Source organism: Oryctolagus cuniculus, chromosome 8 (assembly GCF_964237555.1).
Source record: "Oryctolagus cuniculus chromosome 8, mOryCun1.1, whole genome shotgun sequence".
Lineage (NCBI taxonomy): Eukaryota > Metazoa > Chordata > Mammalia > Lagomorpha > Leporidae > Oryctolagus > Oryctolagus cuniculus.
In genome coordinates, this window is record NC_091439.1 from 21,604,823 (window position 1) to 21,624,300 (window position 19,478).

A 19,478-nucleotide genomic window follows, 5' to 3' on the forward strand; every position below is an offset into this window, starting at 1 on the left:
TATTCATCATTTTGTTTTCATTATATAGATGCTATGTGTTTTGTTAAGTATGTATCTAAATATTTGATTTTCTTTGGAGTGATTGAAAGTAGCATTTTATTTTAATTCTAGTTTCACTTCTTCATCATTAGAATATAGGATGTGATTGATTTTCATGTTTTCTTGTGTGTTGTACCCCTGCAGAAGTTATATATGAGTTTTCTTCTTAAATAGATTTTCCAATCTATCTTGTCTTTCTTCTTCTCCAACCAGGATGTTTTTTATTTCTTTTAAAATATTTATTTGAAAGAATCAGAGAGTGTGAGAGAGGATCTTCTATCTACTGGTTCACTCTCCAGATAGCTATGATGTTTGGGGCTGGGCTTTCACACTCACATGGGGTGCAGGCATTGCAAATGGCAGCTAAACCTGCTGTGTCACTACGATGCTGGCCACATCTTTCTCTTGTCTTAATGTAGCAGCCAGAACTCCTAGTACTGTTATTAAATAAGAGTGGTGTATTTGCTTTGTTTTTAATTTTGGAGAGATCTTTCAGATTTTTTAAATGAACTGCCATGCTAGCTAATGTTCTTTCTTGATTTTCTTTGCCAAATTGTGGCAGTTTTCCTCTATTCTTAATTCGTTGAGAGTTTTTGTAATGACCAGGTGTGGACTCATCCCATAAAGTCTGCACTGTCAGGGAAAGTGGGGCGACGGTGTTCTTCCACAAGAAACACTGGGGACAGGCTTCGTTAATGACTACCTACACTTTTAAAGGGCAGGCAACATTAGAAGGGCTGTAGCTAATTCAGGGCAACACTAACTCTATAGGACAGAACTGACACTGGCACCAATATGCCTCTCCAATCAGCTTGAAGGTCAAGTAGCTAGGGTAGCTTTCTAGGTGGGCTTGGGCCATACCCGGGAGCAGTTTACCTGATTGGAGGAAGGCGGGGGTGGAGGGAAATGTGCCTGGGGCTCCCACTGTCTGCCAGCAGTCAGGCTAACTGCATGGGCTAGGCAGACAGTCTTACAGGATCACCCACAACCAGGTAAATGATTTTGTCAAATGTGTTTTATATTTATAATTAAATGATTATATGATTTTTCTTTTTTATATTGTTTTTATGGTGGGTTACATTGATAGATTTCCAAATGTTGAACAAGTCTATCAGGCATGGAATGAATTGCACATGTTCATGGACATAATTCTTTTTATTGTTGTATCCCATTTGGTAATATATTTTTGAAGTAAGTTTGCCTAACTTCATGAAAAATAATGGTTTATAATTTTCTTTCTTTTTGACATGTCTTTGTACTATCTTGATATCAAGGTAATACTTGCTTCATAAAAATAAATTGAGGAGTTTCCTTTTCTATTTTAACATAATAACAATTTTCAGCACATGAAGTAGTTATACTTTTTTTTTTTAAAAAGATTTATTTATCTATTTGAAAGGCAGAGGGAGAGAGAGAGAGAGAGAGTGAGAAAGAGGGCAGGAGAGAGAGAGTGCTTCCATCTGCTGGTTCATTACTGAAATGGCTGCAGTGGCTAGGGCTGGGCAAGACTAAAGCCAGGAGGAGTTTCATCTGGGTCTCCTACATGGGTCCAGGGGCCCAAGTAATTTTGCCATCTTCTGCTTTCCCAGGCACGTTAGCAGGGAGATGGATCAGAAGTGGAGCAGCCGAGACTTGCATTGGCACCAATATGGGATGTTGGCATTGAAGGTAAGTTTAACCCGCTATGCTACAGCACCAGCCCCTTTCTCTTATTCTGAAGTTTCCTTAATACATCTTTCAGGCAATTTTTGGATGTCTATTTATTTGGGGGTTTGTTGTGTTCCTTTATTGGTACCATGTTTCTCTGTGACATTTGTTGCCTTGTGTAGATGTCTACACATTCAAACAAAGCGTCATCTTTTTAAGACTTTATAGACTGATTTTACTTTAAAAGACCTTCATCTGTGGGAGAGTAGGGCATGCTTAAGTGCATTGTTGTGCCAGGTACCAAGTAATGGAGTATGTAGTGATCTGGGTCTGGGGGGTTTTGGCATATCATCAGCAAGGCTATTTAAGTCCAAGATGTTGGCAGCTGTATGCTCTTTACAGTGAAAACTGCAAGGATTTGTGGTAGATGCAAGGGCTATTGTGGTCCTCAGCTGCACCTCTGATTCATAAAGCAGGAGATATTGGCCAGTTGCAGTGGTGGTTGTGACTGGGTTGACTGCCTGTATGTGTGTTGCTGCTGGAGCCAACTTAAGGTGCCTGTGTGATGTTGGCAACTGGAACTAGGGTTGGGGTTGGCTGTGTGTATGCACAGGGCTGTCAGAGCAACTTACCAAGTGTTGGGAGTCAAAACCAGCAAGCAGGGTCCTGGGCTAATTGCAGAAATATTCAGATGTGGTAGTTGCTGTTGATATGAAGGGTGAGGTATCCATGGTAACATTTGAGGTGGGGTTTCAAGGAGGAAGAAGGAAAGGTAGTGGCTCATAATTGGAGTTTGTGAAGGTTAAAGAAAGTGGCCCTTAGAGGGAGAAGCTGTGCGGGGCATACAGTGGCTTCCAGAGCTGTTGATGTCTTCTGTAGAGCAAGACCCTGAGGACTGTGCTGTTTCTGCAGTGTGACTGGTATGGGTAGCTTCTGGCTTTCTTTGTTCTTCTTTTCACGTATCTTTATATGAGTCACCCCAGTGACTTGAGTGAAGTGACTTCAGTGAACTAATTTGAGTTCTTCAGACAGTGATCGCAAAGACTAGGGAAACTGGTTGTTTACCTCGCTCTCATTTTCCCAATGAGGGGGAAATTTCTGAGCTTGTAATTTCCCTCTCTGGCCTGGGGAATGGGATGACATAGACAATAAATATTTTTCTTTACTCTTTCTGAAATTATTTTCAGGTTTCTTGCTCCACTGTATTGCTGAAGCTTCTTAAATGAGCTCCTGAGATTTTCAAGCTGTTTTCATTTGTGGGTAGTTATTAATTAATATTTTTTGTGGATGGATGAAATCTGGAATCTCCTATTATGCTGTCTTGTCAATGTCACCCAATAAGCATTTGTGTCCAGTGGTCTTAACACATGCAAATGCATCCTTTAATTTTTTAATCAATATGTAATTTTTTTGTTGACAGTTATTGTTATGATTAAATATCAGGTAAAAAATTGAATTGAGTGGTCATTTGACACTATGCAGAATGGGTTAAAAGCTACCATATAATTAAGGAAAACAATGAGCTCACTGTGATATGTGAGAATTTTGCCTCGTGAATGTCTAAGGAAGTGTGCTCAGAGCAAAAATACCATAGTTAAGTAGTGAAGTAATTGAATATTCTTAAAAATTCCATGTGATGGTATATAACAGTTATAGCAGAAAGGAAGTCTACTGTGAGGATCATAAATAAATAAAATATAGTTAGGAAGCTTGCTGCTATTTGTACTAAAATATTTGGCATGTAATGAAAGTATAATAAAATAGAAATAAACCATTATTGAATTTAAGACATCATGACCTAGTCAAGAAGATTTATAGAGATGCAGGAGATAAGGAGGACTGTAGAATATTATGACTTTTGATCACATAAATTAGGTGAGTAAAAAATATTTAGTAAAAGAAATTTCTTAAAACTAAACCGCATTAACATAACTACTGCTCAATATGGACATTGGACTCTCCCTTTCCACCACATCTATAAATCTTAAATGAACATACAAGGGCAGAAAAACATAAAGGCACAGCAATAGATGGTCTTGAGGAATGTTTGCAATGGGAAACAAAAATGAAATCTTGAATGTGTGAGTAAGGATGAAAGACATAAATAAAAACACTTTGGTGAGTCTGCTAAGACTATCCTGGATAGGGTGTCTGTTATTTCTCTTTCTAGTGTAGTTGTTCATAATGTTTACCCGCTTGTTATCATGACACAGAAGGAAATATTAAGGAGTAGAAACACTAGCTATTGGAATGGTTATGCTATTGATGCAGTATTAGAGTTTAATTGAATATTTTAATATTTTTCAAGTATTATAAAATGAAATTTGAAAGAATTGCTGACTGGGCTTAAATGGTTTATGTCCAGTTTTCTTCCCAAGTAACTTGTGGGTGAGTATTGGTCATTTGGACAGCAACTTAGTATGGGTAATTTGGTGAAATCAGCTGCTATGATTTGATGAAAATGGAACAAGTGATGTTTTAATGACAAAGAGATGAGATGTCATAGAGACTGAAGGCCCAGGTTTTTGCTGCTTTAGTGAAATAATAATAGAAAACTTCCCTAATTTGGAGAAAGAAATGGATATTCAAGTACAAGAAGCACATAGAACTCCTAATAGACATGACCAGAAAAGATCTTCACCATGGCAACTGTAGTCAAACTTTCAACAGTAAAACGTGAAGAAAAGATTACCGTCAGAGGTTCTCCAATTAGATCAACAGCTGATTTTCATCAGAAACCCTACAGGCTAGGAGAGAATGGAGAGACACTCCAAATATTAAAATAAACTGTCAACCTAGAATACTGTACTCTGCAAAGCAGCTCTCATTTATGAATGAAGGTGAAATAAAGACATTCTAAACAGAAATGGAAAGAATTTGAAACTACTCTCACAGCCCTGCAAATGATACTTAAAGATGTCATACATGCAAAAACTCAGTAAGTTAGACATTATGAAAGAATGTGAAGGTAGAAAATACTCTAATAAAAGTCCAAAAATATAAAGCAAATAATTGACATATTTATGGAAAAATGGCAGGGCCAAGTAATTACTTATCAATAGTAATCTTGAATGTAAATGGCTTAAATTATCCAATTATAAGATACAGACTGCCTGAATGGATTAAAAAACAAGACCCATCTATTTGATACCTGCAAGAAACACACCTCACCAACACAGATCCACAGAGACTGAAAGTGAAAGGATGGAAAAAGATATTCCATGATAATAAAAAGCCAAAAACAGCATGATTTGCCATCCTAATATCAGTCAAAAATAGACATTAACACAAAAACTGTGGAAAGTGACAAAGAAAGACATTATTTATTTAATGATTAAAGGATCAATTCAAGAGGAAGATGTGACTATAGTAAATGTATATGTGTGCCTGCCTATTTAAAAGGAATATTAATGAATCTAAAGGGAGATGTAGATTCCTGTATAATAATTATGCCCCCTTTCATCAAAAGACAGGTCAGCTTTTCAGAAAATCAACAAAGAAACAACAAAGCTTCTCTACAGTAGGGACCAAATGGACTTAACTGATATCTATAGAACCTTACATTCCACAGTTGCAGAATACACATTCTTTTCATCCGTGCATGGAAAATATCTCTAGGATAGACAATATATTTGGCCATAAAGCAAGTCGCAGTAAATTCAAAAAAATTGAAATCATACCATGTACCTTTTCTCACCACAATGGAATTAAGTAGGAAATTAACAACTTAAGAATCTCTAGAAAACATGCAAACACAAGGAGACTGAACATTATGGTCCACAATGAATAGTGGGTCATAGAAGAAATCAAAGGGGAAATAAAAAAATTCCTGGAAATGAATGAAGATGACAGCACAACATATTGAAATGTATGGGATACAGCAAAAGCAGTGTTAGAAGTTTATGGAGATTGGTGAGTGCATGAAAATATTCGGAAGGCATCAAATAAATGAGCTATCAATGCATCTCAATGACCTAGAAAACCACCAAACCCCAAATTAATAGTAGGAAAGAAAAAATTAGACAAGAAATAAACAAAATTGAAGCAAAAAATACAAAATATCAGTAAAATGAAGAGCAGGTTTTTTGAAAAAATAAGCAAAATTGGTACACCATTGGCCCAACTAACCAAAAAAAGGGAGAAAATCCGAATCAGTAAAATCAGAGTTGAAAAAGAGATGTAAGAATGGATACCACAGAAATAAAATCAATCATCAGGAATTTATACAAACAGCTGTATGCCAACAAAGTGAAAAATTTAGAAGAAGTGGACAGATTCCTGGACATACAATCTGCCAAAATTCCTGAATGTACATTCTACCAAAATCAAGTCAACATCATCAAGGCCATGTATAATAAACCACCAGGTAGCATCATATTAAATGTGCAGAGTTGAAGGTTTTTTTCCCCTAACATTTGGAATAAGAAAAAGATACCTACTTTTACCACTTTGATTTGGCATAGTTTTGTGAGTTCTAGCTAGAACAATTAGGCAAGAGAAAGAAACAAAAGGCACCTAAGTTGGAAAGGAGAAAGTGAAATTGTTACTATTTGAAGATGACATGGTCTTATGTATATAAATTCCTAGACTACACCAAAAAGCTGCTAGAACTAAAAACAAATTCAGCAAAGTTACAGGACACAAAGTCAATGTACAAAAAAATCCCATATGGGTGCAGGTTTGAGACCCAGCCGCTCCACTTCTGATCCATCTCTCTGCTACGGCCTGGGAAAGCAGTGGAGGATGGCCCAAGCTCTTGGGCCGCTGCACCACGTGGGAGAAACAGAAGAAGCTGCTGGCTCCTGGCTTCGGATCAGCACAGCTCCGGCCGTTGTGGCCAATTGGGGAGTGGATCATTGGATGGGAGACCTCTCTCTCTCTCTCTCTCTCTCTCTCTCTCTCTCTGCCTCGTCTCTGTGTAACTCTGACTTTCAAATAAATAAATAAATCTTTTAAAAATATACAAAAATGCAGTTAAGAATAGACTCCCTTTATCAAAATTTGCTTTGATCTTAACAGATAATGGCAACACATTATAATGTTTTCTCATTTAAAAATGTTTTCTACAAAAATGTGAATTGAAGATGAAAACAATTTACAATTGCAATAACTTAATAATTAATTTTAGCATAGCAGTAAGATAGTAATAAATTGCAACCCTGAAAGTTTAGTCAATTTTATGAAATATTTAACATTAATAAAATAAAAATGCCTATATACTTCTAAACTATTTTCATGATTTTTAATTTTTTAGAAATTATTTATTTTCCTTTTATAGAAGATGAGGATTTTCTCCTTATCTTCTTTCTATTCTCCAATATAGTTCATATCACATTTCTAGGTAAAATAAATTTCCAGTATTTCCATTATTAGGAATGTATGTCCATGTATACATGCATGAATTATTTTCATTGTTGAGCTCAAGCATTGTAGCTTGTGTACAATTTCTAGGAGTCCTTTACTCTTTGAAGTTGATAATTGTCTTATTGGTTTCTGGGTACTTACCTAGTTTTTTTTTTTTTTTTTTTTTTTTTTTTTTTTTTTTTTTTTTTTGACAGGAAGAGTGGACAGTGAGAGAGAGAGACAAAGAGAAAGGTCTTGCTTTTGCCGTTGGTTCACCCTCCAATGGCCGCCGCGGCCAGCATGCTGTGGCCGGTGCACAGTGCTGATCCGATGGCAGGAGGCAGGTACTTATCCTGGTCTCCCATGGGGTGCAGGGCCCAAGGACTTGGGCCATCCTCCACTGCACTCCCTGGCCACAGCAGAGAGCTGCCCTGGAAGAGGGGCAACCGGGACAGAATCCGGTGCCCTGACAGGGACTAGAACCCGGTGTGCTGACACTGCAAGGCAGAGGATTAGCCTAGTGAGCCGCGGCGCCGGCCACCTAGTTTTTTAAAAAGCAAAAGTAAAGTTTTTCTATACCAATAGCAGTTCTGTAAAGTGTCTCTGAATATAATTTTCTAACTAGTGAAACTTCCAAAATTATCTTCCAATAACTACACCACCTCCTTTTATTTGTATTTAATAAATGCATCTTCCTGTTCCCTGACTGTTTTCATGTAGGCTTCCTGCATGCACGGATCTTGGGATGTCCTTTTGATAATTTTGTACAAATTCCATTTGCCATTTTCCTGTATTGGATCCTTTGTTTCCTGGCTTCTGTGTCTTTTTTTTTTCATTGTTCTTGTTTTATTATTTCATTTTAGTGTGGAATAGTTTTCAGTAGCTTCCTAAGAAAATATGCCTGAAGTTAATTTTTTCTTCTAAATTGTGAAGACATTTTAACAATTTTACTATAAAAATATGTACGATAGGGAAATCTAGTGCCATTCATATTCCTGGACTGGCAAGCATCTGTAGTGAGATACATTCTGGTAACTATTAAACTTGTACATGTTAATATACATGTAGATTTGGTACTGCTTGGTGCTACTATAAATAAAGAAATAAAACACTTTAGTTCCTTGCTTCTTATACCCAGTAGTAACTTTTATAGGCTTAATGATATATAAATATGCAACCTCTATATTTATGTTTTTAATCAAAGTACCCTGAAACATATTCATACTTAGGTTATCAAATGAGGTATCATTTCATGAAAATTGGACTTAATATTTTATAGAGTCTAATGGTTTAGTTGCATGCTTATGTTTTGAGCTTAATCATTGTATTTTCAAAGTGGAGCACACACATTAGCAATGATCACCAAGAAATATCATGTTTGTAATTCAAATGGCCAATGACACTTGCAAAAATGCTCAGGATCACTAGCCATTGGGGAAATGCAAATCAAAACTATGATGAGGTTTTACCTCACTCCAGTTAGAATGTCTTTTTTTACAAAAATAAACAAATGACAAGTACTTTCAAGGATGTAGGGGAAGAGGTACCCTAATACACTGTTGGTGGGAATGTAAAGTGGTGCAGGCACTGTGGAAGACAATATAGACATACCCCAGAAATCTGAATATAGACCTACCATGTGATCCAGCCATCCCACTCCTGGGAATTTACCCAAGGGAAATGAAAGAACCATCTGTACCCCCATGTTCACTGCAGCACAATTTGCAATAGCTAAGATATAGATTCAACCCAAATGTCCATCAACTGTTGACTGGATAAAGAAATTATGGTATATATACACTCTGGACTACTATGAAGCTATGTCTTTGGCAACAAGATAGATGCAACTGGAAACCACTATACTTAGTGAAATAAGCCAGTCCCAGAAAATAGATATCATATGTTTTCCCTGATAGAAGGTAAAAGTGTACCTAAAATGCAATGTATTGGAGTGAAATAGACATTTTGAGGTCTGATGATTGTTTACAGCCCATGTCTCTTCTGTAGAGGAACAGTGTTTTTTTTTTTTTTTCATGCTATTTGTTGAACACTTTTACTTAGTGTAGGGTTAACTATTTGATCACTAAGTAAACTGAAAACAGATCTTCGTAAAATTAAGAGTGGGAATGTGAGAGGGAGGAGGAGGAAGGGTTGGAGCATGGGCAGGAAGGAGGGTGGGAAGGAAATGTCATTATGCTGCTAAATCTGTATATATGAAATACATGAAACTTGTATAACAAGTAAAATTTTAAAAAATAAAAAAGAGGAGAATTAAGAAACAGGAAAAAGAAGAATGTGAAAAGGTAGAAATATCAATTAATAAATTTATCAATTTATTATCAAAAAAGAAATGTTTGTGCCAATTTTATAACTGCAATATTTCTTAGTCCAGAAAAAAAGTAAATCATTAAAGATGACAAAATATTAATAAAATTTTACATAGATGAGCGATATTGCAATGATAAGAGTAAACCATATTTCAAATCATAATTAAAAGAATGAAAAATACATTGCACTGATTAAAGACTAATGGGTAAGATATAATTAAAGGAAATGAACATTTTTTTTTCACATCAGGATGGCAGAGATAGGACTCGATGTGATTTAAGATTATTATTAAAGTCAATATTACTTCCAACAGCTTCAAAAGAAAGCTTACAATGAGAAGAAATACCAGTCAGAATACACTTCTTGAAGCTTAAGATGGAAAATAGCATGCCCCTCAAATATGTGCTTGTAACCAATTTAAGCTCATTGACATTGCAACAATATCTGAACATTGATTAATAGCGTGGTTGTTAAGATATGCTCACAATAATAGACATTAGTCTTAAATATTTTGATAATGAAAGCTGGATGTTTTTCTCAATATTTTGATCTTTTATGTTCAGTAATAGGTTTCATAGAGCAAGTGACAAATAGAATTATGAGTTCTAATAAATACTCTATGTAGGATAATATAGTATAAATATAGATAGAAATAGTGGCAAAACTATATGTGTATTACATTGAGAATATTAAGCATTCATCTATGCATATGAACCTGTAAGGAATTAGAAGAAAATTCCCTTTGAAGGAGCAAAGGAAAAAGAATCTAAGGAAGCCTTAGACACATGCTTAAACATATTTTTTGAAAGCAAGAAATACAATATTAAATAATTAAAGGTAAGGGCATAAAGTAATTTCATTCCATAAATTAATGTCATGCATGACTATTTGAATCTTACTGCTTAATGTGACTACTGGGATGTAAACACTGATTAGGTTATCAAAGAAGCGATATTGGTCCACCATTACAACCTTTAGTTTCTGTGGACAATTAAAGGATGCTTTTTCCCACTTGGTTTTCCACAGTAGTCCTTTCCCTCTAATTACATTTTACAGGGAGTAATGCTGTTTGCAACACTTACTAATAGTGGATGAATTTTGAATGTTTTCTCATTTTTGAATCTAATGGCAGTATAAAAATAATATTTTATCAATCATTTCAAGAAATATCAGGATAAAAAGAATATGTTATTTTCATCCAAATTTCTAAAACAATTTTCATTTATTTTGGTGATTGGGATGGACTATGTATTTACATTATTGGAACAGTGTTTTTTTGTAGTCTATCGATTCATTCTGCACCCAATTCTTCACATGGGAATGAAGAGACACTATGTTGGGCAACATCAAGCTGCATTTTGTCTCAATGTCTGTTTCCTCAGCTAAGATTATCCAAGTAACCTCATTTCCTTTGCTTTATTATTGTTCTACATGGGATGATTGCTTAAATGTTTCTTCCCCCTCACAATAATTGTCACATCTTTTTCCTGTTCACTGTGCTAGATGATTGCCCTAATTTGCATGGATTTGCTGGCTTGATTTCTTATTTCTGAACTAATTATTTTTAAGACACACTGGCAAACAGAACAGACTATTAGTCTAAATATTTACTTTGGGTTTAATTGCCTTCTCTTTCTTTTTCACCATCAACAAACACACTTACTCTAAGAACCACCAAATGAAGACACTTAACCACAGAATCTAACATAAGTTGTCAAGTCACATTGTATATTTTCATGTTTGGAACATTTCAAATGATCTCCATATTAACTATTTACTCTCTGCATTGGAAAACCATGAGATTGCTTGCCTCATTCTTTTCTTTGAGTACTTATAACTCCCAGTAACTCAATATGTATACTTATAGTGAAAAAAGCCATGTTAGTAAAATAGGACAGGCATCCTTAAAATTTCTCTAGGAATCTGAAATCAAGCTATTAAATATATTTTATAAATTTATTTGAAAGTTATATTTACAGAGAGACAGTGGAGAGGGGAGAGAGAGAAAGGAAAAGAAAGAGGAAAAAAAGAGGAAAATCAAGAGCTTCCATCCACTGGTTCCCTACCCAAATGGACAAAGCCAGGAGCCTGGAACTCCATCTGGGTTTCCCTTGGGATTGCCAGTGGCCCGAGTACTTGGACCATCTTCCACTGCTTTTCCAGGACCATTAGCACGGAGCTGGATCAGAAGTTGAAAAAGCCAGGACTTGAAGTGGTATTCATATGGGATGTCAGTGTCCCACTCAGTGGCTTAACCCAATGTGCCACAACACCCACTGCATGAGCTATTAAATGTTCATCCTCTGGCTGGCCTTTGGACTTTTGAATTCTGGAGTTGTCATTGGTCAAAATGTTGATTCCATTCTTCTATCAGTCAATTAAAAACTATTTTTTCTGGGGTTTTGTCCTCTTTACATGATATCAATGACCCCAAACACTTGAAATGTGATAACTGTGTAGCAAATAGGTTATGGCCAATCACTGTTTTCCTGATATGTCAGAGACAACCCTTTAAAAATGTAGAAATGCTTGGTATACTTCATTCCTGAAAGACAATATTCACATAGGATCATATTTCTTTTGCTTCTCTTTATAGACTTTATAGACTACTTAATTGCATAGTGTATATATGTATGTTGTCTACACACACACACACATACATAAAAGGGTTTATTTGTATGTAAATGTGGATATGTATATAATGCACACATAAGAGTTTTGAGTATAGAACCTTTATCTCTGGTAGAACATGTATTTTACTGTTTATCCCCATAAAGATAAGTCAAAGTCTTAATCCATATAAAAAGTGCATATGAATTAAAATACTGCAAATAGCAAGCGTTTGTCATAGTGCTTAGGACAAGTCCATCCCATATCAGAGTGCCTGGATTTGAGCCCTGGCTTTGCTTCTGATCTAGCTTCATGCTATTGTGCATCCTGAGAGACAGCAGGTGATGGCCCAAGTATTTAGGTCCCTGCCACCTATGTGGGAAACACACATTGTATTCCTGGATTCTGGCTTCATACTGGTTGAGTCCCAGCTGTTCTAGCAGATGGAAGATCTCTCTGTCTCCCCTCATCCTCGATCTCTTCCAATAAAAAAATTAAGAATAACAAAATTATTTTAAAAGCAGTATATTTTAAAATTTTGTGATTCAACTTTTTTCACAAGCCTTGGAAATATATTTTTTATTTTTTCATTTTAAAATTTTATTTTTGAGATAACATATTTTTCTTACAAATTATAGTCCAAGGCTAAGTGCTGCCCTAAATAAAAAGCTCAGCAAGTAAAGAGAAAATCACTATAATTCAGCAGGGATATAGGCAAGTGCTATAAACAATAATCAAATGAAAAGATGTCAATTTCACTCATATACAGTGAATTTTAAAATAATCACAGATAATTAAAAGTATAATAGCTACCATTCTTAAAAAGTTGGCAAGGTTATAAAAAAAGTTTTGTAAAGGTATATTTTCAGCAATAGTGATACACAAAGCCATTTCTTTTTTTAAATTTTGTTTTTAAATTTTAATCTTCACATATAAGGGAGAACATGCAGTAACTTTCTGTGTCTGGCTTATTTCACTTAACATGATGTCCTCTTTTTGAAAACATTGTGATGCAAATGATAAGATTTCATTCTTTTTATAGCTGAACGTTTTCTTTATCCATTCTTTTGGTGATTGATACCTTGGTTGGTTCCATATTTGGCTTATCAGTGGGATTGCTGGATCATATGGAAAGTCTATTTCTAGCTTCTTCATTTATTTTATTTATTTATTTATTTATTTATTTATTTATTTATTTTTGACAGGCAGAGTGGACAGTGAAAGAGAGAGACAGAGAGAAATGTCTTCCTTTGCCGTTGGTTCACCCTCCAATGGCCGCCGCGCACCGCGCTGATCTGATGGCCCGAGCCAGGTGCTTCTCCTGGTCTCCCATGAGGTGCAGGGCCCAAGCACCTGGGCCATCCTCCACTGCACACCTGGGCCACAGCAGAGAGCTGGCTTGGAAGAGGGGCAACCGGGACAGAATCCGGCGCCCCGACAGGGACTAGAACCCGGTGTGCTGGCGCCGCAAGGCGGAGGATTAGCCTAGTGAGCCGCGGCGCCGGCCTATTTTATTTTTTTTAAGACTTACTTTGTATTTATTTGAAAGGCTTCATTACAGAGAGAAGAGGATAGACCCACAGAGAAAGATTTTCCATCTGCTGGTTCACTCCTTAAGTGGTCACAATGCCCAGGGCTGGACCAGGCTAAGGTCAGGAGCCAAGAGCTTCTTCCAGGTTTCACACATGGGTGCAGGAGTCGAAACACTTGGGCCATCTTCTCTACTTTCCCAGGTCATTAGCTGAGATCTGGATGTGGCATGACAATGTCACAGGTGTGAGGCTTAATCTGCTATGCTACAATGCCAGCCCCTATTTCTAGTTTTTCTTTTAATTTAAAGATTTATTTACTTATATGAAAGGGTTGCAGAAAGAGATAGAAAGAGAGAGAGAAATCTCCCATTTGCTGGTTCGCTCCCCAAGTGACCCCAATATCTAGAGCTAGGCCATACTGAAAAAGGAGCCAGGAGCTTCCTCCAGATCTCCTGTGTGTGGCAGGGGCCCAAAGACTTGGGCCATCTTCTGCTGCTTTCCCAGGCACATTAGCAAGGGGCTGGATTGGAAGTAGAGCAGCGAAGACTTGAACCAGTGCCCATACGGGATGCCAGTGTTGCAGGCGGTGGCTTTATCTGCTATGCCTCAGCACCAGCCCTTATTACTAGATTTAAAGAAATCTTCACACTGTTTTCTTGGAATGGCTGGACTAATTTATATTCCCATCAATATTAGAAGTGTTCCCCTTTCTCTACATCCTTGCCAGCATTTGTTACTCTCTGTCTTCTGGATAGCAGCCATTCTGACAGAGGTCAGGTGATATCTCATTGAGGTTTTGATTTGCATTTCCATGATAGCTAGTGATATTGAGCATTTTTTCATGTTTTTGTTGGTCACTTGTATTCATTCTTTTGAGACCTATCTATTGAGGTCCTTTGCCTATTTCTTTAGTGGGTTGATTTTTTAATTGTTGTGTTTATGGAGTTGCTGATATATTCTGGATATTAATCCTTTTTCAGATAAGTAGCCTTAAAATATTTTTCTTATTCTGTTGGCTGTCTCCTTACTCTTTTGATCATTTCCTTTGCTATGCTGAAGATTGAGTTTCATATAATCCCATTTATCTAGTTTTGCTTTTGCTGCATGTGTTTTAGGGTCTTATGCAAGAAGTAATTATCTACAGCAATGTCTTGAATGGTTCTGCCTACATTTTCTTCCAGCAAATTCATTGTCTGAAGTCTTTAGGTCTTTGTCTATCTTGCATTGATTTTTGTATAGGGTGAGAAGTAGAGATACAATTTCATTCTTCTACATGTATGCATCCAATTTTACCAGCACCATTTATTGAAGTTTGTCTCTCTCCAGTGCATGGTCTGTATTGCTTTTGTGAAGGATCAGGTGGATGTATGTGCATGGGTTGTGTTCTGGGGCCTCTATTCTGTATTCTATTCCATTGATCTATATGCCAGTTTTGAGCTAGTACAATGCTATTTTTATTACTGTAGCTTTGTATTATGCTTTGAAGTCAGGAATTGTGATGCCTCCAGCTTGACCTTCCCCTTCCCCCCAGGATCCCTTGGCTATTCTGGTTTTTTTGGGGATTCCATAGGAATTTTTAGTTTTTTTTTCTAATTCTGTAAAGAATCTCATTGGTATTTTGATAGGGATTGCATTGAATCTATAGATCGCTTTAGGTAGAACAGAAATTTTAATAATATTAATTCTTCCAATCCATGAACAGTGGATATCCTTCCATTTTTTGTGTTCTTGATATCTTTTATCAATATTTCATAATTTTCATTGTAGAGATCATTCACTTCTTTAGTCAACTTTAATTGTAAACACTTAATTTTTTGGTGGCTCCTGTCAGTGGGATTTCTCTATTGGTGTGCTCATCATTAGCAAATGAAAGCCACTGTTTAGTATGTGTATTTTGTAAACGCAAATTTACTGCATTGGTTTTTCAGTTTTAACCACTTTTTCATGCAGTGTTTAGTTTTTTTTTCTATATACAGTATCCTGTCATCTGCAAACATGGATATTTTAATTTCCTCCTTTTCAACTTTGACCCCCTTTTTTTTCCCCTCCCAAATTGCTCTTGCTGATACTTTGAGTACTATATTGAATAACAGTAGTGAAAGTAATATCCTTGTCTTGTTGCAGATCTGAGGGGAAATACTTTCACCTTTTCTCTGTTCAGTGTGATATTGATTATTGATTTGTCATATAAAGCCTTTATCATTTTGAAGATATGTTTCTTCTGTATCTAATTCGCGTAGGGTTTTTCTCATGAAGGGATGTTAAATCATGTCAAATGCCCTTTCTACATCTGTTGAAATGACCATGTGATTTTTTTTAAAGATTTATTTATTTTATTTGAAAGTCAGAAAGAGGAGAGGCAGAGAGAAGAGAAGTCTTTCATCCGATGGTTCACTCCCCAGTTGGCTGCAAACGCCAGAGCTGCGCCGATCCGAAGCCAGGAGCCAGGAGCTTCTTCTGGGACTCCCACGTGGGTGCAAGGGCCCAAGGATTGGGCCATCTTCCACTGCTTTCCCAGGCCATAGCAAAGAGCTGGATCAGAAGTGGAGCAGCTGGAATTTGAACCAGTGCCCATATGGGATGTCGGCACTTCAGGCGGCAGTTTTACCTGCTACCCCTCAGTGCCAGCCTCGATGGCAGACTTTTAATTACTGCTTCAACCTTGTTGATTGTCATGCATCTGTTGAGATTTTCTTTACCTTCTTCATTTAATCTTGGTGGGATATATATATATATATATATATATATCCAGGAATTTATCCACTTGTTAGAAGTTTTCCAATTTGTTAGAATATACTTTTTCAAAGTGGTTTCTTATGATCATTTGTATTTCCGTGGTGTCAATTGTATTGTCTCTTTTTTCATCTCTAATTTATTTGGTTTTCCTCTTTTTTTTGTTAGTCTGGCTAAAATGTTCTCTATTTTGCATGACTTTTCAAAAAATCTTTTTGTTATGTTGATCTTTTGTAGTTTTTGTAGTTTCAATTTCATTCATTTCTTCTCTGATCCTTGTTATTTCTCACCTCCTTCCAATTTTAGATTTGTTTATTTTATTTTCCTAAGTCCTCACGATACATCATTACATCATTTGCTTGAGACCTTTCTCTTTTTTTAAGTGTAAGCCCTTAATGCTATAAACCTTCCTCTTAATATTGCTTTTGGCGTATCACACAGGTTTTAATGTGTTGTAGTTTCTTCATTTATTTCAAGAGTTTTTTATTTCTTTTTAATTTCTTCAGTGACTAATTATTCAGTAGAATGTTTCTTAATTTCCATATATTTGTAAATATTCTCTTATTTTTTATTTTTTGTTTTATTCCTTTGTGGCATAAGAAGATACGTGGATTGATTTCAGTCTTTTTAAATTTACCAAGATTTGATTTGTGGACTAATATATGAGAGAGTGTCTTGAGTGTGCTGATGTGGAGAATGTATATTCTGTAGCTGTTAGGTAGACTATTCTGTAAATGACTGTTGGGTCCATTTGCTTAAGAGTATGGTTGAAATGATGTATCTTTGCTGATTTTCTGGTGACAATGGGGTATTGAATTCCCTGAGTAATATTCTACTGGAGTCTTTATCTCCCTTTTGAAGTAATAATATTTGCTGTTTATATCTGGGTGGTATTTATTGGGTGCATTATATTATGAATCTTATGTTGCCTTGCTGAATCAATACTTTTATCAACATATATAATGTCTTTCTTCATCTCTTTTTATAGTTTTTTACTTAAAGCTTATTGTATCTGATATGAAGATAACTCCCCCTGCTTGTTTTTGTTTCCATTTGCCTGGTGTATCTTTTTCCAACCCTGCAGTTTCAGCATATCTATATATATGTATATGTGTATATATATGTGTGTGTGTATATATGTATATATACATATGTATATAATGTACATGTATATGTGTAAATATATATATATATCTTTATTTGTGAATTGAGTTTCTTGTGGGCAACATATAATTGAGTCCAGGTTTTTTATCCACTCAGCTAACCTAAATCTTTTGGCTGGGGAATGTAACCCATTTACATTCAAGAGTAGTATTGTTAGGTAAGAACTGATACCTGTTTTATTGTTGATTTATTACTGATTTTACCTGCTCTGTTAGTGAATTTGGTAGTGTCTTTCATTTTCATGGTTTTACTTCTAATGTAGTACTCCCTCAGAATTTCTTGTTAGGCTACCCTGATGATTGTAAATTTCTCAGTTATTGCTTATCTGGGAAATACTTTATTTCTCATTCATTTCTAAAGGATAGCTTTTCTGGATATTATATTCTTTATTGGAAGTTTTTTGTTTGTTTGTTTGTTTCCTTTTAAGACCTTGAATATACCATCCCACTCTTCTGGCCTAGAGGATTTCTTTAGAGAACTCTGCTGTTGTAATTCATTTTCCTTTATATGTTACTGGTCGCTTTTCCTGTCTTTAGTTTCTTCCTCGTTCTTAACTTTTGACCATTTGACTAAAATATCCCTTAGAGAAGATCTGTTTTGAATGAGTCTGCCTGGTTTCCTTTGAGCTTCCTGAATTTGGATGTCCATGTCTCTTTGAAGACTCGGATGTTTTCAGCTCTTATTCCTTTAGTATGTACTCAACATCTTTTTTTTTTCTGTTTTTCAGGAATCCCTATAATATTTGTATTTATTTGCTTAAAGGTATCCCGTATTTTGGATAGACTTTCTTCATTTCCAATATTATTTTTCTTTTGTCTGACAGCGTTATTTCAAAAATCTTTTTCTCCAGATCAGAACTCTTTATTCCACTTAATCTACTCTGCTGTCAGAACTCTCGGTTGTATTTTTTATTTCATTGATTGAACCTTTCATCTCTCAAATTTCTGTTTTCTGTACTATTTCTATCTCCTTTGTAGATTTTTTATTCAGGTTATCTATTGTTTTTCTCATATCTTCAATGGCTATCTGTATTCTTTTATATTGCATTGAGTTTCCTTACAATCATTATTTTGAATTCTATTTCTGACATTTCATAGATTTCTGGAAAATTATTTCATCCTCTTGGAGGTGTCATGTTACTTTGATTCTTCATGTTTTCTGTGCCCAGTTGCTGACATCTGCACATCTGGTGTAACGGTCCCTTCTTTATGGACTAGGTTTATTGGAAAAGAAGTTATGGCTTAGATGGAATGCAGGGCATTATTTGCTTTTTGATTTGGTCTTGGTTCTAGATGAGCCTAGAAGTGTAACCTGAGCTGGAGATAATTTCAAACTCATCATTTCTTCATGGAGCAAGAAAGAATTGAAGAATTGGAGAGTTTGTACACTGTTCTAAGTTTCTGAAGTACTAGATTACCTGTCAAAGAGCTCAGAGTGCTGATGTAAACTGGCGTACTCAGTAAGTTTGTGAACTGCCAAGAGCAAAAGAGCATTGGGCAGCTTGCAAAAGACCAAAACCTTCAGAATCACACAAAGACTCCAGAGGGAGCAAGTGAATATTAACTTTTGAAAAATGCAACTGGAAAAATCCTTGAAACTGGGAGTTTATATGCACAAGTCCAGAGAAGGTTTGCAAGGCTACTGTAATTTCTGACTGAGGTAGCTGGTGGAAGTCTTCCCTTGTGAAAAACCAATCCATAAACATTGGGAGGAGTAGCTGTGTTTTCAAATGCACAGATGTCAACACAAATTGCGAGTCTTTAGAAATACAGAAACTTGCTCTATTCAAAGGGACAAAAGGAATCTCCAGAGACTGACCCTAAAGAAATGGAATTATACAGATTATCTAACAAAAGAACTCAAAATAGCCATTATAACAATGCTCAGTGAGCTTGGGAAAGTGATAGAAGAAAATTAAAGCAACATAGAGATTAAAAATATTTAAAAAGTCAAATAGAAATCTTGCAGAAAAATAATACAATAGCTGCACTGAAAATGTCACTAAAAGAAATCAATAGTGGACTTGATTGCTGAGAAAAATAAGCTAACTTGAAGTCTGATTATTTGAAAATATCTAGTTAG

The 19,478-nt window shown here is 35.8% G+C and overlaps 1 long non-coding RNA gene across 1 annotated transcript in view; it reads left to right on the plus strand.

Annotated features, from left to right (window-relative positions):
• Nucleotides 1–19,478, plus strand: part of LOC127483145 (uncharacterized) — a 110,795-nt gene that overhangs the window by 11,959 nt on the left and 79,358 nt on the right. Inside the window, exon 2 of the long non-coding RNA XR_011378237.1 lies at nt 1,629–1,707. This is a non-coding gene — a long non-coding RNA (uncharacterized lncRNA). The remainder of the gene's footprint in view (nt 1–1,628; nt 1,708–19,478) is intronic.